Here is a 23,313-nt window from a genome sequence, read left to right as displayed (position 1 = left end):
CCCCAGATAGGGGACGTATCAGATATTAAACTGATAAGAACAGATACTACACTTGATCTTAGCCAAAAGGCCGAGAAGCGATAACCAGAATTGGGTTTCAAACTACGGAGCCACCCAAGGATCCTGAAAAGTCCATTTGTGGAGATGAGCTCCTGGACTCCCGTTAAGAAGACATGTTGTCAACCTCTAGATCCCTTACATGCCTGCACTTTTCGGCTTGCTGCTGCTGCAATCCACGCGTTTTAGATCTGCATAACTCCACCTCTTTAAACACAGCACCTTCACCCCCTGCTGTTCCCACCCGCCTCAACACCGTTGGAAGGGAGGAGAACCAATTAAGGCGGGGGGTGGGGTGGAACGAGCAGCTGTCTACCCTTAGCAGGAGGGCTCCTGATTACATACCTCTCCTGCTGCTGCTGCTGCTGGCTGTCCAGCAGCAGACTGAAGGTGGCTGCTGCTGTGCACAGGTATATAAAGGCTCAGAGCCTATTATGACACGCGCAGCCAGCGTTCCATTGCCACATTCCATCTACTGCAGGCAGGATACCTGGCTGGCTGAATGTCGCTGAGAAGCTCACAGAGACCGCCATAAGCAACAGTTTAACAGAATGCCACAGACTAATCAACCAAACTTTTTGGGTTGGGTTCTCTTTTATAGTCTGCAGGCATTAAATGAAAGAAGTCAGTGTTCCAGCAGAAGGAGACAACGTTTCAGAAAAGGCATTGTAGCAAACCAAAAAAGAAATTTTAAGCGCAGCAGAGTAACCAGCGCACATACCTGTTAGCTCAGGTGAGTTTAAAAGGCTGCTGTTGATAACAAGGGCATTTGCTAAATAGATGGTGTGTGTGCAACAATATACTGAAAGGTCAATTATATTGTGCAGCTTATCTCACCACCTGTAGTTATTTAGGTGAAAGCTCCAAAATGCTTGCCTAATATGTCTGTTTATCCAAAAGGAAGTAAAAAGGGAGAGCTAGAAAGATAGCATTGCATCACATTACATGGCAATGCAATGCACAGTTGCTGAAGATGAACCAAAATGAGCTTGTAATCTGGCTTCTGCAACTTTGAACATGAAAATTCCAATGAGGAGAAGAAAAGCAAAGCCAAAGAGTCCATCCCAAAATCCGACAAACAAGCAAAATGAACAAAAAACATTGAATTCAATTCTTTCTGATTTTAGAAACTGCATTAAAGAAGGGGTGCACCGGTCCTGGAGATACTGCAATACCAGGTCAATGCGTGGAGTGGACAGAGCAAGCTCTTTTTCCATCTCCCTGTTCTAAAAATCCATTTAATATATGGTCCCCAGATAGGGGACGTATCAGATATTAAACTGATAAGAACAGATACTACACTTGATCTTAGCCAAAAGGCCGAGAAGCGATAACCAGAATTGGTTTCAAACTACGGAGCCACCCAAGGATCCTGAAAAGTCCATTTGTGGAGATGAGCTCCTGGACTCCCGTTAAGAAGACATGTTGTCAACCTCTAGATCCTTACATGCCTGCACTTTTCGGCTTGCTGCTGCTGCAATCCACGCGTTTTAGATCTGCATAACTCCACCTCTTTAAACACAGCACCTTCACCCCTGCTGTTCCCACCCGCCTCAACACCGTTGGAAGGGAGGAGAACCAATTAAGGCGGGGGGTGGGTGGAACGAGCAGCTGTCTACCCTTAGCAGGAGGGCTCCTGATTACATACCTCTCCTGCTGCTGCTGCTGCTGGCTGTCCAGCAGCAGACTGAAGGTGGCTGCTGCTGTGCACAGGTATATAAAGGCTCAGAGCCTATTATGACACGCGCAGCCAGCGTTCCATTGCCACATTCCATCTACTGCAGGCAGGATACCTGGCTGGCTGAATGTCGCTGAGAAGCTCACAGAGACCGCCATAAGCAACAGTTTAACAGAATGCCACAGACTAATCAACCAAACTTTTTGGGTTGGTTCTCTTTTATAGTCTGCAGGCATTAAATGAAAGAAGTCAGTGTTCCAGCAGAAGGAGACAACGTTTCAGAAAAGGCATTGTAGCAAAACCAAAAAAGAAATTTTAAGCGCAGCAGAGTAACCAGCGCACATACCTGTTAGCTCAGGTGAGTTTAAAAGGCTGCTGTTGATAACAAGGGCATTTGCTAAATAGATGGTGTGTGTGCAACAATATACTGAAAGGTCAATTATATTGTGCAGCTTATCTCACCACCTGTAGTTATTTAGGTGAAAGCTCCAAAATGCTTGCCTAATATGTCTGTTTATCCAAAAGGAAGTAAAAAGGGAGAGCTAGAAAGATAGCATTGCATCACATTACATGGCAATGCAATGCACAGTTGCTGAAGATGAACCAAAATGAGCTTGTAATCTGGCTTCTGCAACTTTGAACATGAAAAATCCAATGAGGAGAAGAAAAGCAAAGCCAAAGAGTCCATCCCAAAATCCGACAAACAAGCAAAATGAACAAAAAACATTGAATTCAATTCTTTCTGATTTTAGAAACTGCATTAAAGAAGGGGTGCACCGGTCCTGGAGATACTGCAATACCAGGTCAATGCGTGGAGTGGACAGAGCAAGCTCTTTTTCCATCTCCCTGTTCTAAAAATCCATTTAATATATGGTCCCCAGATAGGGGACGTATCAGATATTAAACTGATAAGAACAGATACTACACTTGATCTTAGCCAAAAGGCCGAGAAGCGATAACCAGAATTGGTTTCAAACTACGGAGCCACCCAAGGATCCTGAAAAGTCCATTTGTGGAGATGAGCTCCTGGACTCCCGTTAAGAAGACATGTTGTCAACCTCTAGATCCCTTACATGCCTGCACTTTTCGGCTTGCTGCTGCTGCAATCCACGCGTTTTAGATCTGCATAACTCCACCTCTTTAAACACAGCACCTTCACCCCCTGCTGTTCCCACCCGCCTCAACACCGTTGGAAGGGAGGAGAACCAATTAAGGCGGGGGGTGGGGTGGAACGAGCAGCTGTCTACCCTTAGCAGGAGGGCTCCTGATTACATACCTCTCCTGCTGCTGCTGCTGCTGGCTGTCCAGCAGCAGACTGAAGGTGGCTGCTGCTGTGCACAGGTATATAAAGGCTCAGAGCCTATTATGACACGCGCAGCCAGCGTTCCATTGCCACATTCCATCTACTGCAGGCAGGATACCTGGCTGGCTGAATGTCGCTGAGAAGCTCACAGAGACCGCCATAAGCAACAGTTTAACAGAATGCCACAGACTAATCAACCAAACTTTTTGGGTTGGGTTCTCTTTTATAGTCTGCAGGCATTAAATGAAAGAAGTCAGTGTTCCAGCAGAAGGAGACAACGTTTCAGAAAAGGCATTGTAGCAAACCAAAAAAGAAATTTTAAGCGCAGCAGAGTAACCAGCGCACATACCTGTTAGCTCAGGTGAGTTTAAAAGGCTGCTGTTGATAACAAGGGCATTTGCTAAATAGATGGTGTGTGTGCAACAATATACTGAAAGGTCAATTATATTGTGCAGCTTATCTCACCACCTGTAGTTATTTAGGTGAAAGCTCCAAAATGCTTGCCTAATATGTCTGTTTATCCAAAAGGAAGTAAAAAGGGAGAGCTAGAAAGATAGCATTGCATCACATTACATGGCAATGCAATGCACAGTTGCTGAAGATGAACCAAAATGAGCTTGTAATCTGGCTTCTGCAACTTTGAACATGAAAAATCCAATGAGGAGAAGAAAAGCAAAGCCAAAGAGTCCATCCCAAAATCCGACAAACAAGCAAAATGAACAAAAAACATTGAATTCAATTCTTTCTGATTTTAGAAACTGCATTAAAGAAGGGGTGCACCGGTCCTGGAGATACTGCAATACCAGGTCAATGCGTGGAGTGGACAGAGCAAGCTCTTTTTCCATCTCCCTGTTCTAAAAATCCATTTAATATATGGTCCCCAGATAGGGGACGTATCAGATATTAAACTGATAAGAACAGATACTACACTTGATCTTAGCCAAAAGGCCGAGAAGCGATAACCAGAATTGGTTTCAAACTACGGAGCCACCCAAGGATCCTGAAAAGTCCATTTGTGGAGATGAGCTCCTGGACTCCCGTTAAGAAGACATGTTGTCAACCTCTAGATCCCTTACATGCCTGCACTTTTCGGCTTGCTGCTGCTGCAATCCACGCGTTTTAGATCTGCATAACTCCACCTCTTTAAACACAGCACCTTCACCCCCTGCTGTTCCCACCCGCCTCAACACCGTTGGAAGGGAGGAGAACCAATTAAGGCGGGGGGTGGGGTGGAACGAGCAGCTGTCTACCCTTAGCAGGAGGGCTCCTGATTACATACCTCTCCTGCTGCTGCTGCTGCTGGCTGTCCAGCAGCAGACTGAAGGTGGCTGCTGCTGTGCACAGGTATATAAAGGCTCAGAGCCTATTATGACACGCGCAGCCAGCGTTCCATTGCCACATTCCATCTACTGCAGGCAGGATACCTGGCTGGCTGAATGTCGCTGAGAAGCTCACAGAGACCGCCATAAGCAACAGTTTAACAGAATGCCACAGACTAATCAACCAAACTTTTTGGGTTGGGTTCTCTTTTATAGTCTGCAGGCATTAAATGAAAGAAGTCAGTGTTCCAGCAGAAGGAGACAACGTTTCAGAAAAGGCATTGTAGCAAACCAAAAAAGAAATTTTAAGCGCAGCAGAGTAACCAGCGCACATACCTGTTAGCTCAGGTGAGTTTAAAAGGCTGCTGTTGATAACAAGGGCATTTGCTAAATAGATGGTGTGTGTGCAACAATATACTGAAAGGTCAATTATATTGTGCAGCTTATCTCACCACCTGTAGTTATTTAGGTGAAAGCTCCAAAATGCTTGCCTAATATGTCTGTTTATCCAAAAGGAAGTAAAAAGGGAGAGCTAGAAAGATAGCATTGCATCACATTACATGGCAATGCAATGCACAGTTGCTGAAGATGAACCAAAATGAGCTTGTAATCTGGCTTCTGCAACTTTGAACATGAAAAATCCAATGAGGAGAAGAAAAGCAAAGCCAAAGAGTCCATCCCAAAATCCGACAAACAAGCAAAATGAACAAAAAACATTGAATTCAATTCTTTCTGATTTTAGAAACTGCATTAAAGAAGGGGTGCACCGGTCCTGGAGATACTGCAATACCAGGTCAATGCGTGGAGTGGACAGAGCAAGCTCTTTTTCCATCTCCCTGTTCTAAAAATCCATTTAATATATGGTCCCCAGATAGGGGACGTATCAGATATTAAACTGATAAGAACAGATACTACACTTGATCTTAGCCAAAAGGCCGAGAAGCGATAACCAGAATTGGTTTCAAACTACGGAGCCACCCAAGGATCCTGAAAAGTCCATTTGTGGAGATGAGCTCCTGGACTCCCGTTAAGAAGACATGTTGTCAACCTCTAGATCCCTTACATGCCTGCACTTTTCGGCTTGCTGCTGCTGCAATCCACGCGTTTTAGATCTGCATAACTCCACCTCTTTAAACACAGCACCTTCACCCCCTGCTGTTCCCACCCGCCTCAACACCGTTGGAAGGGAGGAGAACCAATTAAGGCGGGGGGTGGGGTGGAACGAGCAGCTGTCTACCCTTAGCAGGAGGGCTCCTGATTACATACCTCTCCTGCTGCTGCTGCTGCTGGCTGTCCAGCAGCAGACTGAAGGTGGCTGCTGCTGTGCACAGGTATATAAAGGCTCAGAGCCTATTATGACACGCGCAGCCAGCGTTCCATTGCCACATTCCATCTACTGCAGGCAGGATACCTGGCTGGCTGAATGTCGCTGAGAAGCTCACAGAGACCGCCATAAGCAACAGTTTAACAGAATGCCACAGACTAATCAACCAAACTTTTTGGGTTGGGTTCTCTTTTATAGTCTGCAGGCATTAAATGAAAGAAGTCAGTGTTCCAGCAGAAGGAGACAACGTTTCAGAAAAGGCATTGTAGCAAACCAAAAAAGAAATTTTAAGCGCAGCAGAGTAACCAGCGCACATACCTGTTAGCTCAGGTGAGTTTAAAAGGCTGCTGTTGATAACAAGGGCATTTGCTAAATAGATGGTGTGTGTGCAACAATATACTGAAAGGTCAATTATATTGTGCAGCTTATCTCACCACCTGTAGTTATTTAGGTGAAAGCTCCAAAATGCTTGCCTAATATGTCTGTTTATCCAAAAGGAAGTAAAAAGGGAGAGCTAGAAAGATAGCATTGCATCACATTACATGGCAATGCAATGCACAGTTGCTGAAGATGAACCAAAATGAGCTTGTAATCTGGCTTCTGCAACTTTGAACATGAAAAATCCAATGAGGAGAAGAAAAGCAAAGCCAAAGAGTCCATCCCAAAATCCGACAAACAAGCAAAATGAACAAAAAACATTGAATTCAATTCTTTCTGATTTTAGAAACTGCATTAAAGAAGGGGTGCACCGGTCCTGGAGATACTGCAATACCAGGTCAATGCGTGGAGTGGACAGAGCAAGCTCTTTTTCCATCTCCCTGTTCTAAAAATCCATTTAATATATGGTCCCCAGATAGGGGACGTATCAGATATTAAACTGATAAGAACAGATACTACACTTGATCTTAGCCAAAAGGCCGAGAAGCGATAACCAGAATTGGTTTCAAACTACGGAGCCACCCAAGGATCCTGAAAAGTCCATTTGTGGAGATGAGCTCCTGGACTCCCGTTAAGAAGACATGTTGTCAACCTCTAGATCCCTTACATGCCTGCACTTTTCGGCTTGCTGCTGCTGCAATCCACGCGTTTTAGATCTGCATAACTCCACCTCTTTAAACACAGCACCTTCACCCCCTGCTGTTCCCACCCGCCTCAACACCGTTGGAAGGGAGGAGAACCAATTAAGGCGGGGGGTGGGGTGGAACGAGCAGCTGTCTACCCTTAGCAGGAGGGCTCCTGATTACATACCTCTCCTGCTGCTGCTGCTGCTGGCTGTCCAGCAGCAGACTGAAGGTGGCTGCTGCTGTGCACAGGTATATAAAGGCTCAGAGCCTATTATGACACGCGCAGCCAGCGTTCCATTGCCACATTCCATCTACTGCAGGCAGGATACCTGGCTGGCTGAATGTCGCTGAGAAGCTCACAGAGACCGCCATAAGCAACAGTTTAACAGAATGCCACAGACTAATCAACCAAACTTTTTGGGTTGGGTTCTCTTTTATAGTCTGCAGGCATTAAATGAAAGAAGTCAGTGTTCCAGCAGAAGGAGACAACGTTTCAGAAAAGGCATTGTAGCAAACCAAAAAAGAAATTTTAAGCGCAGCAGAGTAACCAGCGCACATACCTGTTAGCTCAGGTGAGTTTAAAAGGCTGCTGTTGATAACAAGGGCATTTGCTAAATAGATGGTGTGTGTGCAACAATATACTGAAAGGTCAATTATATTGTGCAGCTTATCTCACCACCTGTAGTTATTTAGGTGAAAGCTCCAAAATGCTTGCCTAATATGTCTGTTTATCCAAAAGGAAGTAAAAAGGGAGAGCTAGAAAGATAGCATTGCATCACATTACATGGCAATGCAATGCACAGTTGCTGAAGATGAACCAAAATGAGCTTGTAATCTGGCTTCTGCAACTTTGAACATGAAAAATCCAATGAGGAGAAGAAAAGCAAAGCCAAAGAGTCCATCCCAAAATCCGACAAACAAGCAAAATGAACAAAAAACATTGAATTCAATTCTTTCTGATTTTAGAAACTGCATTAAAGAAGGGGTGCACCGGTCCTGGAGATACTGCAATACCAGGTCAATGCGTGGAGTGGACAGAGCAAGCTCTTTTTCCATCTCCCTGTTCTAAAAATCCATTTAATATATGGTCCCCAGATAGGGGACGTATCAGATATTAAACTGATAAGAACAGATACTACACTTGATCTTAGCCAAAAGGCCGAGAAGCGATAACCAGAATTGGTTTCAAACTACGGAGCCACCCAAGGATCCTGAAAAGTCCATTTGTGGAGATGAGCTCCTGGACTCCCGTTAAGAAGACATGTTGTCAACCTCTAGATCCCTTACATGCCTGCACTTTTCGGCTTGCTGCTGCTGCAATCCACGCGTTTTAGATCTGCATAACTCCACCTCTTTAAACACAGCACCTTCACCCCCTGCTGTTCCCACCCGCCTCAACACCGTTGGAAGGGAGGAGAACCAATTAAGGCGGGGGGTGGGGTGGAACGAGCAGCTGTCTACCCTTAGCAGGAGGGCTCCTGATTACATACCTCTCCTGCTGCTGCTGCTGCTGGCTGTCCAGCAGCAGACTGAAGGTGGCTGCTGCTGTGCACAGGTATATAAAGGCTCAGAGCCTATTATGACACGCGCAGCCAGCGTTCCATTGCCACATTCCATCTACTGCAGGCAGGATACCTGGCTGGCTGAATGTCGCTGAGAAGCTCACAGAGACCGCCATAAGCAACAGTTTAACAGAATGCCACAGACTAATCAACCAAACTTTTTGGGTTGGGTTCTCTTTTATAGTCTGCAGGCATTAAATGAAAGAAGTCAGTGTTCCAGCAGAAGGAGACAACGTTTCAGAAAAGGCATTGTAGCAAACCAAAAAAGAAATTTTAAGCGCAGCAGAGTAACCAGCGCACATACCTGTTAGCTCAGGTGAGTTTAAAAGGCTGCTGTTGATAACAAGGGCATTTGCTAAATAGATGGTGTGTGTGCAACAATATACTGAAAGGTCAATTATATTGTGCAGCTTATCTCACCACCTGTAGTTATTTAGGTGAAAGCTCCAAAATGCTTGCCTAATATGTCTGTTTATCCAAAAGGAAGTAAAAAGGGAGAGCTAGAAAGATAGCATTGCATCACATTACATGGCAATGCAATGCACAGTTGCTGAAGATGAACCAAAATGAGCTTGTAATCTGGCTTCTGCAACTTTGAACATGAAAAATCCAATGAGGAGAAGAAAAGCAAAGCCAAAGAGTCCATCCCAAAATCCGACAAACAAGCAAAATGAACAAAAAACATTGAATTCAATTCTTTCTGATTTTAGAAACTGCATTAAAGAAGGGGTGCACCGGTCCTGGAGATACTGCAATACCAGGTCAATGCGTGGAGTGGACAGAGCAAGCTCTTTTTCCATCTCCCTGTTCTAAAAATCCATTTAATATATGGTCCCCAGATAGGGGACGTATCAGATATTAAACTGATAAGAACAGATACTACACTTGATCTTAGCCAAAAGGCCGAGAAGCGATAACCAGAATTGGTTTCAAACTACGGAGCCACCCAAGGATCCTGAAAAGTCCATTTGTGGAGATGAGCTCCTGGACTCCCGTTAAGAAGACATGTTGTCAACCTCTAGATCCCTTACATGCCTGCACTTTTCGGCTTGCTGCTGCTGCAATCCACGCGTTTTAGATCTGCATAACTCCACCTCTTTAAACACAGCACCTTCACCCCCTGCTGTTCCCACCCGCCTCAACACCGTTGGAAGGGAGGAGAACCAATTAAGGCGGGGGGTGGGGTGGAACGAGCAGCTGTCTACCCTTAGCAGGAGGGCTCCTGATTACATACCTCTCCTGCTGCTGCTGCTGCTGGCTGTCCAGCAGCAGACTGAAGGTGGCTGCTGCTGTGCACAGGTATATAAAGGCTCAGAGCCTATTATGACACGCGCAGCCAGCGTTCCATTGCCACATTCCATCTACTGCAGGCAGGATACCTGGCTGGCTGAATGTCGCTGAGAAGCTCACAGAGACCGCCATAAGCAACAGTTTAACAGAATGCCACAGACTAATCAACCAAACTTTTTGGGTTGGGTTCTCTTTTATAGTCTGCAGGCATTAAATGAAAGAAGTCAGTGTTCCAGCAGAAGGAGACAACGTTTCAGAAAAGGCATTGTAGCAAACCAAAAAAGAAATTTTAAGCGCAGCAGAGTAACCAGCGCACATACCTGTTAGCTCAGGTGAGTTTAAAAGGCTGCTGTTGATAACAAGGGCATTTGCTAAATAGATGGTGTGTGTGCAACAATATACTGAAAGGTCAATTATATTGTGCAGCTTATCTCACCACCTGTAGTTATTTAGGTGAAAGCTCCAAAATGCTTGCCTAATATGTCTGTTTATCCAAAAGGAAGTAAAAAGGGAGAGCTAGAAAGATAGCATTGCATCACATTACATGGCAATGCAATGCACAGTTGCTGAAGATGAACCAAAATGAGCTTGTAATCTGGCTTCTGCAACTTTGAACATGAAAAATCCAATGAGGAGAAGAAAAGCAAAGCCAAAGAGTCCATCCCAAAATCCGACAAACAAGCAAAATGAACAAAAAACATTGAATTCAATTCTTTCTGATTTTAGAAACTGCATTAAAGAAGGGGTGCACCGGTCCTGGAGATACTGCAATACCAGGTCAATGCGTGGAGTGGACAGAGCAAGCTCTTTTTCCATCTCCCTGTTCTAAAAATCCATTTAATATATGGTCCCCAGATAGGGGACGTATCAGATATTAAACTGATAAGAACAGATACTACACTTGATCTTAGCCAAAAGGCCGAGAAGCGATAACCAGAATTGGTTTCAAACTACGGAGCCACCCAAGGATCCTGAAAAGTCCATTTGTGGAGATGAGCTCCTGGACTCCCGTTAAGAAGACATGTTGTCAACCTCTAGATCCCTTACATGCCTGCACTTTTCGGCTTGCTGCTGCTGCAATCCACGCGTTTTAGATCTGCATAACTCCACCTCTTTAAACACAGCACCTTCACCCCCTGCTGTTCCCACCCGCCTCAACACCGTTGGAAGGGAGGAGAACCAATTAAGGCGGGGGGTGGGGTGGAACGAGCAGCTGTCTACCCTTAGCAGGAGGGCTCCTGATTACATACCTCTCCTGCTGCTGCTGCTGCTGGCTGTCCAGCAGCAGACTGAAGGTGGCTGCTGCTGTGCACAGGTATATAAAGGCTCAGAGCCTATTATGACACGCGCAGCCAGCGTTCCATTGCCACATTCCATCTACTGCAGGCAGGATACCTGGCTGGCTGAATGTCGCTGAGAAGCTCACAGAGACCGCCATAAGCAACAGTTTAACAGAATGCCACAGACTAATCAACCAAACTTTTTGGGTTGGGTTCTCTTTTATAGTCTGCAGGCATTAAATGAAAGAAGTCAGTGTTCCAGCAGAAGGAGACAACGTTTCAGAAAAGGCATTGTAGCAAACCAAAAAAGAAATTTTAAGCGCAGCAGAGTAACCAGCGCACATACCTGTTAGCTCAGGTGAGTTTAAAAGGCTGCTGTTGATAACAAGGGCATTTGCTAAATAGATGGTGTGTGTGCAACAATATACTGAAAGGTCAATTATATTGTGCAGCTTATCTCACCACCTGTAGTTATTTAGGTGAAAGCTCCAAAATGCTTGCCTAATATGTCTGTTTATCCAAAAGGAAGTAAAAAGGGAGAGCTAGAAAGATAGCATTGCATCACATTACATGGCAATGCAATGCACAGTTGCTGAAGATGAACCAAAATGAGCTTGTAATCTGGCTTCTGCAACTTTGAACATGAAAAATCCAATGAGGAGAAGAAAAGCAAAGCCAAAGAGTCCATCCCAAAATCCGACAAACAAGCAAAATGAACAAAAAACATTGAATTCAATTCTTTCTGATTTTAGAAACTGCATTAAAGAAGGGGTGCACCGGTCCTGGAGATACTGCAATACCAGGTCAATGCGTGGAGTGGACAGAGCAAGCTCTTTTTCCATCTCCCTGTTCTAAAAATCCATTTAATATATGGTCCCCAGATAGGGGACGTATCAGATATTAAACTGATAAGAACAGATACTACACTTGATCTTAGCCAAAAGGCCGAGAAGCGATAACCAGAATTGGTTTCAAACTACGGAGCCACCCAAGGATCCTGAAAAGTCCATTTGTGGAGATGAGCTCCTGGACTCCCGTTAAGAAGACATGTTGTCAACCTCTAGATCCCTTACATGCCTGCACTTTTCGGCTTGCTGCTGCTGCAATCCACGCGTTTTAGATCTGCATAACTCCACCTCTTTAAACACAGCACCTTCACCCCCTGCTGTTCCCACCCGCCTCAACACCGTTGGAAGGGAGGAGAACCAATTAAGGCGGGGGGTGGGGTGGAACGAGCAGCTGTCTACCCTTAGCAGGAGGGCTCCTGATTACATACCTCTCCTGCTGCTGCTGCTGCTGGCTGTCCAGCAGCAGACTGAAGGTGGCTGCTGCTGTGCACAGGTATATAAAGGCTCAGAGCCTATTATGACACGCGCAGCCAGCGTTCCATTGCCACATTCCATCTACTGCAGGCAGGATACCTGGCTGGCTGAATGTCGCTGAGAAGCTCACAGAGACCGCCATAAGCAACAGTTTAACAGAATGCCACAGACTAATCAACCAAACTTTTTGGGTTGGGTTCTCTTTTATAGTCTGCAGGCATTAAATGAAAGAAGTCAGTGTTCCAGCAGAAGGAGACAACGTTTCAGAAAAGGCATTGTAGCAAACCAAAAAAGAAATTTTAAGCGCAGCAGAGTAACCAGCGCACATACCTGTTAGCTCAGGTGAGTTTAAAAGGCTGCTGTTGATAACAAGGGCATTTGCTAAATAGATGGTGTGTGTGCAACAATATACTGAAAGGTCAATTATATTGTGCAGCTTATCTCACCACCTGTAGTTATTTAGGTGAAAGCTCCAAAATGCTTGCCTAATATGTCTGTTTATCCAAAAGGAAGTAAAAAGGGAGAGCTAGAAAGATAGCATTGCATCACATTACATGGCAATGCAATGCACAGTTGCTGAAGATGAACCAAAATGAGCTTGTAATCTGGCTTCTGCAACTTTGAACATGAAAAATCCAATGAGGAGAAGAAAAGCAAAGCCAAAGAGTCCATCCCAAAATCCGACAAACAAGCAAAATGAACAAAAAACATTGAATTCAATTCTTTCTGATTTTAGAAACTGCATTAAAGAAGGGGTGCACCGGTCCTGGAGATACTGCAATACCAGGTCAATGCGTGGAGTGGACAGAGCAAGCTCTTTTTCCATCTCCCTGTTCTAAAAATCCATTTAATATATGGTCCCCAGATAGGGGACGTATCAGATATTAAACTGATAAGAACAGATACTACACTTGATCTTAGCCAAAAGGCCGAGAAGCGATAACCAGAATTGGTTTCAAACTACGGAGCCACCCAAGGATCCTGAAAAGTCCATTTGTGGAGATGAGCTCCTGGACTCCCGTTAAGAAGACATGTTGTCAACCTCTAGATCCCTTACATGCCTGCACTTTTCGGCTTGCTGCTGCTGCAATCCACGCGTTTTAGATCTGCATAACTCCACCTCTTTAAACACAGCACCTTCACCCCCTGCTGTTCCCACCCGCCTCAACACCGTTGGAAGGGAGGAGAACCAATTAAGGCGGGGGGTGGGGTGGAACGAGCAGCTGTCTACCCTTAGCAGGAGGGCTCCTGATTACATACCTCTCCTGCTGCTGCTGCTGCTGGCTGTCCAGCAGCAGACTGAAGGTGGCTGCTGCTGTGCACAGGTATATAAAGGCTCAGAGCCTATTATGACACGCGCAGCCAGCGTTCCATTGCCACATTCCATCTACTGCAGGCAGGATACCTGGCTGGCTGAATGTCGCTGAGAAGCTCACAGAGACCGCCATAAGCAACAGTTTAACAGAATGCCACAGACTAATCAACCAAACTTTTTGGGTTGGGTTCTCTTTTATAGTCTGCAGGCATTAAATGAAAGAAGTCAGTGTTCCAGCAGAAGGAGACAACGTTTCAGAAAAGGCATTGTAGCAAACCAAAAAAGAAATTTTAAGCGCAGCAGAGTAACCAGCGCACATACCTGTTAGCTCAGGTGAGTTTAAAAGGCTGCTGTTGATAACAAGGGCATTTGCTAAATAGATGGTGTGTGTGCAACAATATACTGAAAGGTCAATTATATTGTGCAGCTTATCTCACCACCTGTAGTTATTTAGGTGAAAGCTCCAAAATGCTTGCCTAATATGTCTGTTTATCCAAAAGGAAGTAAAAAGGGAGAGCTAGAAAGATAGCATTGCATCACATTACATGGCAATGCAATGCACAGTTGCTGAAGATGAACCAAAATGAGCTTGTAATCTGGCTTCTGCAACTTTGAACATGAAAAATCCAATGAGGAGAAGAAAAGCAAAGCCAAAGAGTCCATCCCAAAATCCGACAAACAAGCAAAATGAACAAAAAACATTGAATTCAATTCTTTCTGATTTTAGAAACTGCATTAAAGAAGGGGTGCACCGGTCCTGGAGATACTGCAATACCAGGTCAATGCGTGGAGTGGACAGAGCAAGCTCTTTTTCCATCTCCCTGTTCTAAAAATCCATTTAATATATGGTCCCCAGATAGGGGACTTATCAGATATTAAACTGATAAGAACAGATACTACACTTGATCTTAGCCAAAAGGCCGAGAAGCGATAACCAGAATTGGTTTCAAACTACGGAGCCACCCAAGGATCCTGAAAAGTCCATTTGTGGAGATGAGCTCCTGGACTCCCGTTAAGAAGACATGTTGTCAACCTCTAGATCCCTTACATGCCTGCACTTTTCGGCTTGCTGCTGCTGCAATCCACGCGTTTTAGATCTGCATAACTCCACCTCTTTAAACACAGCACCTTCACCCCCTGCTGTTCCCACCCGCCTCAACACCGTTGGAAGGGAGGAGAACCAATTAAGGCGGGGGGTGGGGTGGAACGAGCAGCTGTCTACCCTTAGCAGGAGGGCTCCTGATTACATACCTCTCCTGCTGCTGCTGCTGCTGGCTGTCCAGCAGCAGACTGAAGGTGGCTGCTGCTGTGCACAGGTATATAAAGGCTCAGAGCCTATTATGACACGCGCAGCCAGCGTTCCATTGCCACATTCCATCTACTGCAGGCAGGATACCTGGCTGGCTGAATGTCGCTGAGAAGCTCACAGAGACCGCCATAAGCAACAGTTTAACAGAATGCCACAGACTAATCAACCAAACTTTTTGGGTTGGGTTCTCTTTTATAGTCTGCAGGCATTAAATGAAAGAAGTCAGTGTTCCAGCAGAAGGAGACAACGTTTCAGAAAAGGCATTGTAGCAAACCAAAAAAGAAATTTTAAGCGCAGCAGAGTAACCAGCGCACATACCTGTTAGCTCAGGTGAGTTTAAAAGGCTGCTGTTGATAACAAGGGCATTTGCTAAATAGATGGTGTGTGTGCAACAATATACTGAAAGGTCAATTATATTGTGCAGCTTATCTCACCACCTGTAGTTATTTAGGTGAAAGCTCCAAAATGCTTGCCTAATATGTCTGTTTATCCAAAAGGAAGTAAAAAGGGAGAGCTAGAAAGATAGCATTGCATCACATTACATGGCAATGCAATGCACAGTTGCTGAAGTTGAACCAAAATGAGCTTGTAATCTGGCTTCTGCAACTTTGAACATGAAAAATCAAATGAGGAGAAGAAAAGCAAAGCCAAAGAGTCCATCCCAAAATCCGACAAACAAGCAAAATGAACAAAAAACATTGAATTCAATTCTTTCTGATTTTAGAAACTGCATTAAAGAAGGGGTGCACCGGTCCTGGAGATACTGCAATACCAGGTCAATGCGTGGAGTGGACAGAGCAAGCTCTTTTTCCATCTCCCTGTTCTAAAAATCCATTTAATATATGGTCCCCAGATAGGGGACGTATCAGATATTAAACTGATAAGAACAGATACTACACTTGATCTTAGCCAAAAGGCCGAGAAGCGATAACCAGAATTGGTTTCAAACTACGGAGCCACCCAAGGATCCTGAAAAGTCCATTTGTGGAGATGAGCTCCTGGACTCCCGTTAAGAAGACATGTTGTCAACCTCTAGATCCCTTACATGCCTGCACTTTTCGGCTTGCTGCTGCTGCAATCCACGCGTTTTAGATCTGCATAACTCCACCTCTTTAAACACAGCACCTTCACCCCCTGCTGTTCCCACCCGCCTCAACACCGTTGGAAGGGAGGAGAACCAATTAAGGCGGGGGGTGGGGTGGAACGAGCAGCTGTCTACCCTTAGCAGGAGGGCTCCTGATTACATACCTCTCCTGCTGCTGCTGCTGCTGGCTGTCCAGCAGCAGACTGAAGGTGGCTGCTGCTGTGCACAGGTATATAAAGGCTCAGAGCCTATTATGACACGCGCAGCCAGCGTTCCATTGCCACATTCCATCTACTGCAGGCAGGATACCTGGCTGGCTGAATGTCGCTGAGAAGCTCACAGAGACCGCCATAAGCAACAGTTTAACAGAATGCCACAGACTAATCAACCAAACTTTTTGGGTTGGGTTCTCTTTTATAGTCTGCAGGCATTAAATGAAAGAAGTCAGTGTTCCAGCAGAAGGAGACAACGTTTCAGAAAAGGCATTGTAGCAAACCAAAAAAGAAATTTTAAGCGCAGCAGAGTAACCAGCGCACATACCTGTTAGCTCAGGTGAGTTTAAAAGGCTGCTGTTGATAACAAGGGCATTTGCTAAATAGATGGTGTGTGTGCAACAATATACTGAAAGGTCAATTATATTGTGCAGCTTATCTCACCACCTGTAGTTATTTAGGTGAAAGCTCCAAAATGCTTGCCTAATATGTCTGTTTATCCAAAAGGAAGTAAAAAGGGAGAGCTAGAAAGATAGCATTGCATCACATTACATGGCAATGCAATGCACAGTTGCTGAAGATGAACCAAAATGAGCTTGTAATCTGGCTTCTGCAACTTTGAACATGAAAAATCCAATGAGGAGAAGAAAAGCAAAGCCAAAGAGTCCATCCCAAAATCCGACAAACAAGCAAAATGAACAAAAAACATTGAATTCAATTCTTTCTGATTTTAGAAACTGCATTAAAGAAGGGGTGCACCGGTCCTGGAGATACTGCAATACCAGGTCAATGCGTGGAGTGGACAGAGCAAGCTCTTTTTCCATCTCCCTGTTCTAAAAATCCATTTAATATATGGTCCCCAGATAGGGGACGTATCAGATATTAAACTGATAAGAACAGATACTACACTTGATCTTAGCCAAAAGGCCGAGAAGCGATAACCAGAATTGGTTTCAAACTACGGAGCCACCCAAGGATCCTGAAAAGTCCATTTGTGGAGATGAGCTCCTGGACTCCCGTTAAGAAGACATGTTGTCAACCTCTAGATCCCTTACATGCCTGCACTTTTCGGCTTGCTGCTGCTGCAATCCACGCGTTTTAGATCTGCATAACTCCACCTCTTTAAACACAGCACCTTCACCCCCTGCTGTTCCCACCCGCCTCAACACCGTTGGAAGGGAGGAGAACCAATTAAGGCGGGGGGTGGGGTGGAACGAGCAGCTGTCTACCCTTAGCAGGAGGGCTCCTGATTACATACCTCTCCTGCTGCTGCTGCTGCTGGCTGTCCAGCAGCAGACTGAAGGTGGCTGCTGCTGTGCACAGGTATATAAAGGCTCAGAGCCTATTATGACACGCGCAGCCAGCGTTCCATTGCCACATTCCATCTACTGCAGGCAGGATACCTGGCTGGCTGAATGTTGCTGAGAAGCTCACAGAGACCGCCATAAGCAACAGTTTAACAGAATGCCACAGACTAATCAACCAAACTTTTTGGGTTGGGTTCTCTTTTATAGTCTGCAGGCATTAAATGAAAGAAGTCAGTGTTCCAGCAGAAGGAGACAACGTTTCAGAAAAGGCATTGTAGCAAACCAAAAAAGAAATTTTAAGCGCAGCAGAGTAACCAGCGCACATACCTGTTAGCTCAGGTGAGTTTAAAAGGCTGCTGTTGATAACAAGGGCATTTGCTAAATAGATGGTGTGTGTGCAACAATATACTGAAAGGTCAATTATATTGTGCAGCTTATCTCACCACCTGTAGTTATTTAGGTGAAAGCTCCAAAATGCTTGCCTAATATGTCTGTTTATCCAAAAGGAAGTAAAAAGGGAGAGCTAGAAAGATAGCATTGCATCACATTACATGGCAATGCAATGCACAGTTGCTGAAGATGAACCAAAATGAGCTTGTAATCTGGCTTCTGCAACTTTGAACATGAAAAATCCAATGAGGAGAAGAAAAGCAAAGCCAAAGAGTCCATCCCAAAATCCGACAAACAAGCAAAATGAACAAAAAACATTGAATTCAATTCTTTCTGATTTTAGAAACTGCATTAAAGAAGGGGTGCACCGGTCCTGGAGATACTGCAATACCAGGTCAATGCGTGGAGTGGACAGAGCAAGCTCTTTTTCCATCTCCCTGTTCTAAAAATCCATTTAATATATGGTCCCCAGATAGGGGACGTATCAGATATTAAACTGATAAGAACAGATACTACACTTGATCTTAGCCAAAAGGCCGAGAAGCGATAACCAGAATTGGTTTCAAACTACGGAGCCACCCAAGGATCCTGAAAAGTCCATTTGTGGAGATGAGCTCCTGGACTCCCGTTAAGAAGACATGTTGTCAACCTCTAGATCCCTTACATGCCTGCACTTTTCGGCTTGCTGCTGCTGCAATCCACGCGTTTTAGATCTGCATAACTCCACCTCTTTAAACACAGCACCTTCACCCCCTGCTGTTCCCACCCGCCTCAACACCGTTGGAAGGGAGGAGAACCAATTAAGGCGGGGGGTGGGGTGGAACGAGCAGCTGTCTACCCTTAGCAGGAGGGCTCCTGATTACATACCTCTCCTGCTGCTGCTGCTGCTGGCTGTCCAGCAGCAGACTGAAGGTGGCTGCTGCTGTGCACAGGTATATAAAGGCTCAGAGCCTATTATGACACGCGCAGCCAGCGTTCCATTGCCACATTCCATCTACTGCAGGCAGGATACCTGGCTGGCTGAATGTCGCTGAGAAGCTCACAGAGACCGCCATAAGCAACAGTTTAACAGAATGCCACAGACTAATCAACCAAACTTTTTGGGTTGGGTTCTCTTTTATAGTCTGCAGGCATTAAATGAAAGAAGTCAGTGTTCCAGCAGAAGGAGACAACGTTTCAGAAAAGGCATTGTAGCAAACCAAAAAAGAAATTTTAAGCGCAGCAGAGTAACCAGCGCACATACCTGTTAGCTCAGGTGAGTTTAAAAGGCTGCTGTTGATAACAAGGGCATTTGCTAAATAGATGGTGTGTGTGCAACAATATACTGAAAGGTCAATTATATTGTGCAGCTTATCTCACCACCTGTAGTTATTTAGGTGAAAGCTCCAAAATGCTTGCCTAATATGTCTGTTTATCCAAAAGGAAGTAAAAAGGGAGAGCTAGAAAGATAGCATTGCATCACATTACATGGCAATGCAATGCACAGTTGCTGAAGATGAACCAAAATGAGCTTGTAATCTGGCTTCTGCAACTTTGAACATGAAAAATCCAATGAGGAGAAGAAAAGCAAAGCCAAAGAGTCCATCCCAAAATCCGACAAACAAGCAAAATGAACAAAAAACATTGAATTCAATTCTTTCTGATTTTAGAAACTGCATTAAAGAAGGGGTGCACCGGTCCTGGAGATACTGCAATACCAGGTCAATGCGTGGAGTGGACAGAGCAAGCTCTTTTTCCATCTCCCTGTTCTAAAAATCCATTTAATATATGGTCCCCAGATAGGGGACGTATCAGATATTAAACTGATAAGAACAGATACTACACTTGATCTTAGCCAAAAGGCCGAGAAGCGATAACCAGAATTGGTTTCAAACTACGGAGCCACCCAAGGATCCTGAAAAGTCCATTTGTGGAGATGAGCTCCTGGACTCCCGTTAAGAAGACATGTTGTCAACCTCTAGATCCCTTACATGCCTGCACTTTTCGGCTTGCTGCTGCTGCAATCCACGCGTTTTAGATCTGCATAACTCCACCTCTTTAAACACAGCACCTTCACCCCCTGCTGTTCCCACCCGCCTCAACACCGTTGGAAGGGAGGAGAACCAATTAAGGCGGGGGGTGGGGTGGAACGAGCAGCTGTCTACCCTTAGCAGGAGGGCTCCTGATTACATACCTCTCCTGCTGCTGCTGCTGCTGGCTGTCCAGCAGCAGACTGAAGGTGGCTGCTGCTGTGCACAGGTATATAAAGGCTCAGAGCCTATTATGACACGCGCAGCCAGCGTTCCATTGCCACATTCCATCTACTGCAGGCAGGATACCTGGCTGGCTGAATGTCGCTGAGAAGCTCACAGAGACCGCCATAAGCAACAGTTTAACAGAATGCCACAGACTAATCAACCAAACTTTTTGGGTTGGGTTCTCTTTTATAGTCTGCAGGCATTAAATGAAAGAAGTCAGTGTTCCAGCAGAAGGAGACAACGTTTCAGAAAAGGCATTGTAGCAAACCAAAAAAGAAATTTTAAGCGCAGCAGAGTAACCAGCGCACATACCTGTTAGCTCAGGTGAGTTTAAAAGGCTGCTGTTGATAACAAGGGCATTTGCTAAATAGATGGTGTGTGTGCAACAATATACTGAAAGGTCAATTATATTGTGCAGCTTATCTCACCACCTGTAGTTATTTAGGTGAAAGCTCCAAAATGCTTGCCTAATATGTCTGTTTATCCAAAAGGAAGTAAAAAGGGAGAGCTAGAAAGATAGCATTGCATCACATTACATGGCAATGCAATGCACAGTTGCTGAAGATGAACCAAAATGAGCTTGTAATCTGGCTTCTGCAACTTTGAACATGAAAAATCCAATGAGGAGAAGAAAAGCAAAGCCAAAGAGTCCATCCCAAAATCCGACAAACAAGCAAAATGAACAAAAAACATTGAATTCAATTCTTTCTGATTTTAGAAACTGCATTAAAGAAGGGGTGCACCGGTCCTGGAGATACTGCAATACCAGGTCAATGCGTGGAGTGGACAGAGCAAGCTCTTTTTCCATCTCCCTGTTCTAAAAATCCATTTAATATATGGTCCCCAGATAGGGGACGTATCAGATATTAAACTGATAAGAACAGATACTACACTTGATCTTAGCCAAAAGGCCGAGAAGCGATAACCAGAATTGGTTTCAAACTACGGAGCCACCCAAGGATCCTGAAAAGTCCATTTGTGGAGATGAGCTCCTGGACTCCCGTTAAGAAGACATGTTGTCAACCTCTAGATCCCTTACATGCCTGCACTTTTCGGCTTGCTGCTGCTGCAATCCACGCGTTTTAGATCTGCATAACTCCACCTCTTTAAACACAGCACCTTCACCCCCTGCTGTTCCCACCCGCCTCAACACCGTTGGAAGGGAGGAGAACCAATTAAGGCGGGGGGTGGGGTGGAACGAGCAGCTGTCTACCCTTAGCAGGAGGGCTCCTGATTACATACCTCTCCTGCTGCTGCTGGCTGTCCAGCAGCAGACTGAAGGTGGCTGCTGCTGTGCACAGGTATATAAAGGCTCAGAGCCTATTATGACACGCGCAGCCAGCGTTCCATTGCCACATTCCATCTACTGCAGGCAGGATACCTGGCTGGCTGAATGTCGCTGAGAAGCTCACAGAGACCGCCATAAGCAACAGTTTAACAGAATGCCACAGACTAATCAACCAAACTTTTTGGGTTGGGTTCTCTTTTATAGTCTGCAGGCATTAAATGAAAGAAGTCAGTGTTCCAGCAGAAGGAGACAACGTTTCAGAAAAGGCATTGTAGCAAACCAAAAAAGAAATTTTAAGCGCAGCAGAGTAACCAGCGCACATACCTGTTAGCTCAGGTGAGTTTAAAAGGCTGCTGTTGATAACAAGGGCATTTGCTAAATAGATGGTGTGTGTGCAACAATATACTGAAAGGTCAATTATATTGTGCAGCTTATCTCACCACCTGTAGTTATTTAGGTGAAAGCTCCAAAATGCTTGCCTAATATGTCTGTTTATCCAAAAGGAAGTAAAAAGGGAGAGCTAGAAAGATAGCATTGCATCACATTACATGGCAATGCAATGCACAGTTGCTGAAGATGAACCAAAATGAGCTTGTAATCTGGCTTCTGCAACTTTGAACATGAAAAATCCAATGAGGAGAAGAAAAGCAAAGCCAAAGAGTCCATCCCAAAATCCGACAAACAAGCAAAATGAACAAAAAACATTGAATTCAATTCTTTCTGATTTTAGAAACTGCATTAAAGAAGGGGTGCACCGGTCCTGGAGATACTGCAATACCAGGTCAATGCGTGGAGTGGACAGAGCAAGCTCTTTTTCCATCTCCCTGTTCTAAAAATCCATTTAATATATGGTCCCCAGATAGGGGACGTATCAGATATTAAACTGATAAGAACAGATACTACACTTGATCTTAGCCAAAAGGCCGAGAAGCGATAACCAGAATTGGTTTCAAACTACGGAGCCACCCAAGGATCCTGAAAAGTCCATTTGTGGAGATGAGCTCCTGGACTCCCGTTAAGAAGACATGTTGTCAACCTCTAGATCCCTTACATGCCTGCACTTTTCGGCTTGCTGCTGCTGCAATCCACGCGTTTTAGATCTGCATAACTCCACCTCTTTAAACACAGCACCTTCACCCCCTGCTGTTCCCACCCGCCTCAACACCGTTGGAAGGGAGGAGAACCAATTAAGGCGGGGGGTGGGGTGGAACGAGCAGCTGTCTACCCTTAGCAGGAGGGCTCCTGATTACATACCTCTCCTGCTGCTGCTGCTGCTGGCTGTCCAGCAGCAGACTGAAGGTGGCTGCTGCTGTGCACAGGTATATAAAGGCTCAGAGCCTATTATGACACGCGCAGCCAGCGTTCCATTGCCACATTCCATCTACTGCAGGCAGGATACCTGGCTGGCTGAATGTCGCTGAGAAGCTCACAGAGACCGCCATAAGCAACAGTTTAACAGAATGCCACAGACTAATCAACCAAACTTTTTGGGTTGGGTTCTCTTTTATAGTCTGCAGGCATTAAATGAAAGAAGTCAGTGTTCCAGCAGAAGGAGACAACGTTTCAGAAAAGGCATTGTAGCAAACCAAAAAAGAAATTTTAAGCGCAGCAGAGTAACCAGCGCACATACCTGTTAGCTCAGGTGAGTTTAAAAGGCTGCTGTTGATAACAAGGGCATTTGCTAAATAGATGGTGTGTGTGCAACAATATACTGAAAGGTCAATTATATTGTGCAGCTTATCTCACCACCTGTAGTTATTTAGGTGAAAGCTCCAAAATGCTTGCCTAATATGTCTGTTTATCCAAAAGGAAGTAAAAAGGGAGAGCTAGAAAGATAGCATTGCATCACATTACATGGCAATGCAATGCACAGTTGCTGAAGATGAACCAAAATGAGCTTGTAATCTGGCTTCTGCAACTTTGAACATGAAAAATCCAATGAGGAGAAGAAAAGCAAAGCCAAAGAGTCCAT

General features: G+C 45.0%; 17 non-coding genes and 1 pseudogene across 17 annotated transcripts; all 18 read right to left on the bottom strand.

Annotated features, from left to right (window-relative positions):
- LOC141246117 (U2 spliceosomal RNA) lies at positions 1 to 82 on the bottom strand (annotated as a pseudogene; the record flags this gene model as incomplete).
- Positions 83 to 1,198: 1,116 nt separating this feature from the next.
- On the bottom strand, positions 1,199 to 1,389 carry LOC141246097 (U2 spliceosomal RNA). The gene has a single exon (XR_012309725.1). It is a non-coding gene; the product is annotated as a U2 spliceosomal RNA (small nuclear RNA).
- Positions 1,390 to 2,501: 1,112 nt separating this feature from the next.
- Positions 2,502 to 2,692, bottom strand: LOC141246096 (U2 spliceosomal RNA). Its single transcript, XR_012309724.1, has one exon. It is a non-coding gene; the product is annotated as a U2 spliceosomal RNA (small nuclear RNA).
- A 1,115-nt stretch (positions 2,693 to 3,807) lies between these two features.
- Positions 3,808 to 3,998, bottom strand: LOC141246095 (U2 spliceosomal RNA). The gene has a single exon (XR_012309723.1). It is a non-coding gene; the product is annotated as a U2 spliceosomal RNA (small nuclear RNA).
- Positions 3,999 to 5,113: 1,115 nt separating this feature from the next.
- LOC141246094 (U2 spliceosomal RNA) lies at positions 5,114 to 5,304 on the bottom strand. Its single transcript, XR_012309722.1, has one exon. It is a non-coding gene; the product is annotated as a U2 spliceosomal RNA (small nuclear RNA).
- A 1,115-nt stretch (positions 5,305 to 6,419) lies between these two features.
- LOC141246092 (U2 spliceosomal RNA) lies at positions 6,420 to 6,610 on the bottom strand. The gene has a single exon (XR_012309720.1). It is a non-coding gene; the product is annotated as a U2 spliceosomal RNA (small nuclear RNA).
- Positions 6,611 to 7,725: 1,115 nt separating this feature from the next.
- On the bottom strand, positions 7,726 to 7,916 carry LOC141246091 (U2 spliceosomal RNA). The gene has a single exon (XR_012309719.1). It is a non-coding gene; the product is annotated as a U2 spliceosomal RNA (small nuclear RNA).
- A 1,115-nt stretch (positions 7,917 to 9,031) lies between these two features.
- LOC141246089 (U2 spliceosomal RNA) lies at positions 9,032 to 9,222 on the bottom strand. The gene has a single exon (XR_012309718.1). It is a non-coding gene; the product is annotated as a U2 spliceosomal RNA (small nuclear RNA).
- A 1,115-nt stretch (positions 9,223 to 10,337) lies between these two features.
- On the bottom strand, positions 10,338 to 10,528 carry LOC141246088 (U2 spliceosomal RNA). The gene has a single exon (XR_012309717.1). It is a non-coding gene; the product is annotated as a U2 spliceosomal RNA (small nuclear RNA).
- Positions 10,529 to 11,643: 1,115 nt separating this feature from the next.
- Positions 11,644 to 11,834, bottom strand: LOC141246087 (U2 spliceosomal RNA). Its single transcript, XR_012309716.1, has one exon. It is a non-coding gene; the product is annotated as a U2 spliceosomal RNA (small nuclear RNA).
- A 1,115-nt stretch (positions 11,835 to 12,949) lies between these two features.
- On the bottom strand, positions 12,950 to 13,140 carry LOC141246086 (U2 spliceosomal RNA). The gene has a single exon (XR_012309715.1). It is a non-coding gene; the product is annotated as a U2 spliceosomal RNA (small nuclear RNA).
- Positions 13,141 to 14,255: 1,115 nt separating this feature from the next.
- LOC141246101 (U2 spliceosomal RNA) lies at positions 14,256 to 14,446 on the bottom strand. Its single transcript, XR_012309729.1, has one exon. It is a non-coding gene; the product is annotated as a U2 spliceosomal RNA (small nuclear RNA).
- Positions 14,447 to 15,561: 1,115 nt separating this feature from the next.
- Positions 15,562 to 15,752, bottom strand: LOC141246085 (U2 spliceosomal RNA). The gene has a single exon (XR_012309714.1). It is a non-coding gene; the product is annotated as a U2 spliceosomal RNA (small nuclear RNA).
- A 1,115-nt stretch (positions 15,753 to 16,867) lies between these two features.
- On the bottom strand, positions 16,868 to 17,058 carry LOC141246083 (U2 spliceosomal RNA). Its single transcript, XR_012309713.1, has one exon. It is a non-coding gene; the product is annotated as a U2 spliceosomal RNA (small nuclear RNA).
- A 1,115-nt stretch (positions 17,059 to 18,173) lies between these two features.
- LOC141246082 (U2 spliceosomal RNA) lies at positions 18,174 to 18,364 on the bottom strand. The gene has a single exon (XR_012309712.1). It is a non-coding gene; the product is annotated as a U2 spliceosomal RNA (small nuclear RNA).
- Positions 18,365 to 19,479: 1,115 nt separating this feature from the next.
- Positions 19,480 to 19,670, bottom strand: LOC141246081 (U2 spliceosomal RNA). Its single transcript, XR_012309711.1, has one exon. It is a non-coding gene; the product is annotated as a U2 spliceosomal RNA (small nuclear RNA).
- A 1,115-nt stretch (positions 19,671 to 20,785) lies between these two features.
- LOC141246079 (U2 spliceosomal RNA) lies at positions 20,786 to 20,976 on the bottom strand. The gene has a single exon (XR_012309709.1). It is a non-coding gene; the product is annotated as a U2 spliceosomal RNA (small nuclear RNA).
- A 1,109-nt stretch (positions 20,977 to 22,085) lies between these two features.
- On the bottom strand, positions 22,086 to 22,276 carry LOC141246078 (U2 spliceosomal RNA). The gene has a single exon (XR_012309708.1). It is a non-coding gene; the product is annotated as a U2 spliceosomal RNA (small nuclear RNA).
- Between the last annotated feature and the right edge of the window lie 1,037 nt (positions 22,277 to 23,313).

This window comes from Phyllobates terribilis, unplaced genomic scaffold, assembly GCF_046119375.1.
Source record: "Phyllobates terribilis strain yellow unplaced genomic scaffold, ASM4611937v1 Scaffold_2347__1_contigs__length_138829, whole genome shotgun sequence".
Classification (NCBI taxonomy): Eukaryota; Metazoa; Chordata; class Amphibia; order Anura; family Dendrobatidae; genus Phyllobates; species Phyllobates terribilis.
Note: the sequence above shows the minus strand (reverse complement) of the source record. Positions and strands in the feature narration are given on the sequence as shown.